Source organism: Papio anubis, chromosome 10 (assembly GCF_008728515.1).
Source record: "Papio anubis isolate 15944 chromosome 10, Panubis1.0, whole genome shotgun sequence".
NCBI classification, from domain to species: domain Eukaryota; kingdom Metazoa; phylum Chordata; class Mammalia; order Primates; family Cercopithecidae; genus Papio; species Papio anubis.
Genome location: NC_044985.1, coordinates 40,126,260 through 40,133,194, shown reverse-complemented (window position 1 = coordinate 40,133,194; position 6,935 = coordinate 40,126,260). Strand labels below are relative to the sequence as shown.

At 43.3% G+C, this 6,935-nt stretch overlaps 2 non-coding genes across 2 annotated transcripts; one reads left to right on the top strand and one right to left on the bottom strand.

Annotated features, from left to right (window-relative positions):
- Nucleotides 1–1,749: 1,749 nt before the first annotated feature.
- On the top strand, nucleotides 1,750–1,820 carry TRNAG-GCC. The gene has a single exon. It is a non-coding gene; the product is annotated as a tRNA-Gly (tRNA).
- A 305-nt stretch (nucleotides 1,821–2,125) lies between these two features.
- On the bottom strand, nucleotides 2,126–2,197 carry TRNAA-CGC. The gene has a single exon. It is a non-coding gene; the product is annotated as a tRNA-Ala (tRNA).
- Nucleotides 2,198–6,935: the final 4,738 nt, after the last annotated feature.

Sequence of the window (6,935 nt, the reverse complement as noted above, 5' to 3'; positions counted from 1 at the left end):
ATTTCTACTGGAGCGATGCAGAGGATGCCAGGTCAATGGGAGGATGTAGCAGGTGTGGTGGTTGGAAGGGAAGAGGAAAAATATTAGTAAGTCAACTGAGAAGGGCAGGAAAGGCCAAAAAGCAGCCAAAAAGACATGAAGACTTGGCACAGGCTGTCTGTAGGCAGAATAAAGGTCCAGGAGATATAAAAGCAAGAGAGATACATGCAGCAAATAAAAGGTTAAGCAGGAAGAGAAACAAGCAGTCCTGAACAAACAAGTGGGAAAGGGACTGATTGAGGGGATGGCCAGGAATGGGGAAGAATGGCATGTCATAGAAATGGCATGTGTCCGAGTTGAATTAGCTTAAGGATGGGGAGGAAGGGCTGCACAGCATTGCATAATCTTAATTAAATTTATATTATCTTGCCACACCTTTTTACACAACGGTATCCTGTGTAAATTTTGAGAAGTGGATTCATTTTGTCTGAAGATCATATTGGTAGATGAATATTTCCCCATCTTGACCATGATTTGCATCATCCTGGGGATCACCTTCCTGTTATCCACCCTCTTTGAACTGCTGTTGGCATACATTGACTGTCATGTTCCCTCAGTTGGAATGCCAAAAGTCCGGGGTTACTTTTCAGTCTGTTCCTTGGTTTTATGGAATTTCTTTTATTTTTTATTTTTTTAATTTTTTTTGAATATTTAATATATTATTATTATTATACTTTAAGTTCTAGGGTACATGTGCATAACGTGCAGGTTTGTTACATATGTATACTTGTGCCATGTTGGTGTGCTGCACCCATCAACTCGTCAGCACCCATCAACTCGTCATTTACATCAGGTATAACTCCCAATGCAATCCCTCCCCCCTCCCCACTCCCCATGATAGGCCCCGGTGTGTGATGTTCCCCTTCCGGAGTCCAAGTGATCTCATTGTTCAATTCCCACCTATGAGTGAGAGCATGCGGTGTTTGGTTTTCTGTTCTTGTGATAGTTTGCTAAGAATGATGGTTTCCAGCTGCATCCATGTCCCTACAAAGGACACAAACTCATCTTTTTTTATGGCTGCACAGTATTCCATGGTGTATATGTGCCACATTTTCTTAATCCAGTCTGTCACTGATGGACATTTGGGTTGATTCCAAGTCTTTGCTATTGTGATTAGTGCCACAATAAACATACATGTGCATGTGTCTTTATAGCAGCATGATTTATAATCCTTTGGGTATATACCCAGTAATGGGATGGCTGGGTCATATGGTACATCTAGTTCTAGATCTTTGAGGAATTGCTAAACTGTTTTCCATAATGGTTGAACTAGTTTACAATCCCACCAACAGTGTAAAAGTGTTCCTCTATTCCCAATTTCTAACAAATCTCCATTATGTATTTGCCTGAATAGGTAAAATAATAAAAGAAAAAAAATGGCAGAAGGCTGGAGGGAGAGCTGTTATAAATTATCTAAGTGTCTGAAGATAGGCTAGGTGATTGTGTAATCCTGTGCATATATAACAAAATCTTCATTTGCCTCCTTCACCAAAGAGTTTCAGAAGAAAGAATCTCATAAAGTTCTAAAGAAGTTAGTATAATGAAAATTTTTGTAAATGTTAATGTTTTTCTAGCGTTTTACGATAATTATGTTATTAAAAGTTTGATTGTTTTCTGTTTTGAATGCAGAAATACACGATTGTTACTAGGGTAGTAGTACCAGGGTGTAAATGTCTTCTAGTAAGCAAAAGAAAAACTTCTATGCTATAAGCATTGGTGGTTCAGTGGTAGAATTCTCGCCTGCCACGCGGGAGGCCCGGGTTCGATTCCCGGCCAATGCAAGCTATCCTTTTTGACCCATAGTGTTTCCCGTGGGTATCACAGGTGCCTGAAAGTTCAATAACGTCCTTTAAACGCTGGACTCATGCAAATAAAGAAATATTAATGAAAGCTAATTCTCTATTTCACTTTTACTTCGAGCAGTCAAAAAGGTTTCCGTGAGCTTCGCTGATTTTTTTCTATCCTCTTTTTATACTGTCTTTGGGCACCTAGATGCGAGCAAAATGTTTTTACAGGTAACGGGGTAAATATTCTAAAATACCAACATGAAAAGAGGAAGAGGAAAAAAACCGAACACTGGCTGTTTTGGAGATGCCGGGGATTGAACCCGGGACCTCACACATGCGAAGCGCGCGCTCTACCACTGAGCTACATCCCCCAGCCGAAAATCTCATTTCTGATGTCCATACTCATTCAGTCTGTTAGCTCTAGTTAAATTATTGTATTACGATCTTTATTTTTAAGAGTTTATATTGGTGAGTGCTTCTGAAATATGTTTCTTCTTTTCCCATATCCACCCTAAGTTGTTTCCACGGTGCATTCAGACCTCGCGCAACGAGTTGGCAACGAAACGCTCAGCTGGGACGAATGAGGCCTCACTCCAGGGCACTTCTGCTGGGTGTCGGGAGTCTGGGATCCGGGAGGGATCCGGTGCCCTGCGCGGCCAGAGCGGCTGGACTCCCCTGTGCCCAATGCCTGCCGGAGCTGGCGCCTCCCCAGGCTTACCACGCAGGCGCCGCAGATCCAGGAGGTCGTGAGGTGCCCGGCCTCCGGCTTTGCTGCCGGGTGGAACCCCGGTCCAGACGCCCAGCGCTCGGGCTGTACCGCGAGCGTCGCCTCTGGTGCCCGTGGAGACTGGTTCATGGAACAGAAAGGTGGAGACCTTCTTTTCAAACACGAAAACATTATGGATTTACCTGAACACTCTTCACCCCCGAAAATAAATGCACATCTCAGGAAAACCACGTGTTCACGCCAAATCCCCATACCTTACAACCAGATGACCCCTTGCAGATTAAAATGATTTGCGACTTGCTCTTCATTTTCATGAGGTCAAACTGAAAGAAAGAATATGACACCACCACCTTCCCTGTAGCTTAATCATATATAAACGATGATAAGATTGGGGCAGGGGACTTGCTCCAGGTAGATTTTTATTTTCTCTTTTTGATATTCACACCCTGGGCCAGTCTTAACGGATTGGTAAATGGTGATCGTAGTGTAAGCCATTGAACATCTCCTTTAATGTCCTCTGAACCCTCTCTAACCACTAATGGTACCCAAGCTCCAAATTAAAAGACCTATCCCGAGTCCTCTTCCCTCTGAAATTGCCTCTCCAGTTGGCTGAGTGCTAGGTAAATCCATGTGCTGACTTGCCATGTAGTGAGATGAGGTGTGTTTGACATTTTCAGGTGCAGTTTAAGCTGATACCACCCCAGCCTGGTGAAAACTGAGTGGTGGAAGCCTCAGACACTCCGATGGGAGCAGGGGAGAGATCTGGTGTCGAGGTAGCTGGGTTACCATCACTTCCAGCTGACCTGTAAGGCTGGCCCCAACAGGTAGCACCGTGAGGGCCTAGAATTTCCACTTCCTTCAGTTGCAGAGCACTCCCGATAAATGACCACTTGGTCAGCAAGCCGAGAGCCAGAGCAGAAAACAGAGGTTTCAAAATCACTCCTGAGCAAACCACAAGTTTCACAATCAATTTCTGAATTAAAAATAAATAAACCATTGTGTTTGCTTACAGTAATTTAAACAAATAATGGCTCATAATTACATTTTGGTTTAAACTAGAACAGGACACAGGCTGATCTAATTCAAATGTAATACAGAATGTCCAAGAGGACAGTCATTGAAGAGCTCTGCTCTACCAAGCCTGAACATTTCCAAATCACCCTCCGCATTCCACCCTCAGGCACTAGAACATGAGCATCTTCAATTGATTCTGAATCAGGAAATGCGGACACAGCCATTTCTCCACCCAATGCAAATTTAAACTATACTGTTCAGTTCACTATGAGGGAAGTATGTTTGGCCTCTGGCGACTTCAACTTTGTCATCTTTTGGGGGATCCTGTTCCTCATGTTATGGTTATTTCTCCATCACCTGAGGCCTTCCATTTTTTGAACTTTTTTTCTCAGGCAATTCGGAAATTTCAGAGCCCACAGAAGATCCCTTTTAGGATGAGTTCATGTCCTTTGTAGGGACATGAATGAAGCTGGAAACCATCATTCTCAGCAAACTATCGCAAGAACAGAAAACCAAACACCGCATGTTCTCACTCGTAGGTGGGAATTGAACAACTGAACACTTGGACACAGGAAGGGGAACATCACACACCGGGGCCTGTCGTGGGGTGGGGAAGGGGGGAGGGATAGCATTAGGATATACCTAATGTAAATGACGAGTTAATGGGTGCAGCACACCAACATGGCACATGTATACATATGTAACAAACCTGCACGTTGTGCACATGTACCCTAGTACTTAAAGTATAATAATAATAATAATAATAAAAAGAAGATCCCTTTTAAATGTTCACTCCTCAAATTTCAAGAGTTCAGGCTATGTAGGTGCATCTGATAAAGCAAATGAGGCTGATCTCTAAAACCAACAGGGGACTTAAAGTTGATTTAGAGCTCTAAAGCCAACAGGGAATGTGAAATTGCTTTACTGGCCTACCTTAACCAAAAAGGCTCTCACTTAGTGGGTTTTGTCAGCCACTATGGCTGATGGGAGAGGTGAAGCAGGGGTACACTTTTGGATTGGGGGCCTTTTCAGGAAAGCTTGTTGGATCCAGTTCTGCTTAAATATGTAAAGAGGATGACCAAATGATATGGTTTGGATCTGTGTCCTCACCCAAATCTCATGTTCAGTTGTAATCCCCAGTGTTGGAATGGGGCCTTGTGGGAGGTGACTGGGTCACAGGGTGCTTTCTCATGAATGGTTTAGTACCATCCTCTTGGTACTGTCTTTGCGTGATAGTGAATGATTTCTCGTGAGATCTGTTTAAAAGTGTGTGGCACCTTCCCCCCGCCTCTTATTGCCGCTCTGACCATGTGAAGTGCCTGCTCCTGCTTTGCCTTTCACCATGAATTTGGTTTCCTGAGGCCCACCCCCAGAAGCTGAGCAGACGCCAGCATCATACTTCCTGTACAGCCTGCATAACCGTGAGCCAATCAAACCTCTTTTCTTTAAAAATTACCCTCTCTTGCCAGGTGAGGTGGCTCATACCTGTAATCCCAGCACTTTGGGAGACTGAGGAGGGTGGATCACCTGAGGCCAGGAGTTCGAGACGAGCCTGGCCAATATGGTAAAGCCCTATGTCCACTAAAAATACAAAAATTAGCAGTGTATGTTGGTGCACACCCGTAATCCCAGCTACTGGGGAGGCTGAGGCTAGAGAATCACTTGAGCCCAGGAGGTGGAGGTTGCAGTAAGCGGGGACTGGTGCCACTGCACTCCAGCCTGGGTGACAGAGCAAGACTCCATCTCAAAAATAAAATAAAATAAAATAAAATAAAAATAAAACAACAACAAAAAATACAGTCTCTCAGGTATTTCTTTACAGCAATGCAAGAATGGCCTAACACACCAAACGTCGAAAATTATGGAATATTTAAAATGCAGTTCTATCATCTATGCTCCCCACATCTCTCTTGGTTAGCGACAGATTTCCCCTATTCTCAGTCTGTGTCACACACATATCATTCACAAGGTGTGATGATTAATATTAGGTGTCAACTTGTTTGGATTGAAGGATGCCTAGATAGCCGGTAAAGCATTGTTTCTGGGTGTGTCTGTGAGGGTGTTGCCAGAGGAGATTAACATTTGAGTCAGTGGACTGACAGAGGGAGACCCACTCTCAATGTGCGTGGGCACCTTCCAGTTGCTTGCCAGTGCAACTAGAACAAAGCAGGTAGAAGAAGGTGGGATAAGCTGACTTGCTGAGTTTTCTGGCTTTCATCTTTCTCCCATGCTGGATTGGACTTCAGACTCCAAGTTCTTCGGCCTTTGGACTCTTGGACTTACATCAGTGGTTTGCTGGTGGCTATCGGGTCTTCAGTCACAGACTGAAGGCTGCACTGTCGGCTTCCCTGCTTTTGAGGCTTTTGGACTTGGACTGAACCACTGCTGGCTTCTTTCTTCCTCAGCTTGCACACAGCCTATTGTGAGACTTTGCCTTGTAATTGGTGTGAGTCAATACTCCTTAATAAACTCCCTATAAATAGGATATATATATTATACATGATATATAGTATATAATATATATTATATATAGGATATAATATATATTATACTATATATAATAGGATATATATATATCCTATTTGTTCTGTCCTTCTGGAAAACCCTGACTAATACACAAGGATTGACCCTTTTGAAGCAGGTGACTTCTACCTCTGGCACTGTTTTCACATTTCTTGCTTCAGCTCCTGGCACTTTTTGTCCAGGAGGTGTTGAGCATCCTTCCCTCAGAGCTGGGTACGAGCCAAAATGTTTATTCCCAGTCCAGGTACTGGTTTTTACTCTGACTGTACATTAGATGCAATGAGGAAGGCTTTGAAAAATGCCGATGCTTGCTTGAGCCTAAACCGAGACCAACTAGATCAGGATCTCTAGGGGTGAGTCCAGGCATCAGCATCTATCTATCTATCTATCTATCTATCTATCTATCTAATGTATTCAGGTGTTCAACATGATGATTTGGTATATGTGTTCACTGTGTAATGATTACCACAATCAAGTTAACACATCCATCACCACCCATGCTATAACATTAGGTCCCAGGACTTGTTCATCTTATAACTGAAAGTTATCTTATAACTCAAAGTACTCTTTGACCGACATTTCCCCATTTCCCCCACATCAACAGCTTTTTAAACTCTCAGTTGATTCCAATGTTCAGCTAAGGCTGAGAGCCACTGCTTGAGAACTGTTAGCATGTCCACATGAGAAACTCATTATTAAGCCAGAGGTTCTCAGCCTTGGCTGCACATTGGAGGTACCTGGCAAGCTTTAAAAAAATACTGATGCCTAGATCCCACTGGCAAATATACTTACTTAATTGGTAGCTGTTTTGAAAGGCTACCCAGGTGATTGTAATATGCAGACAA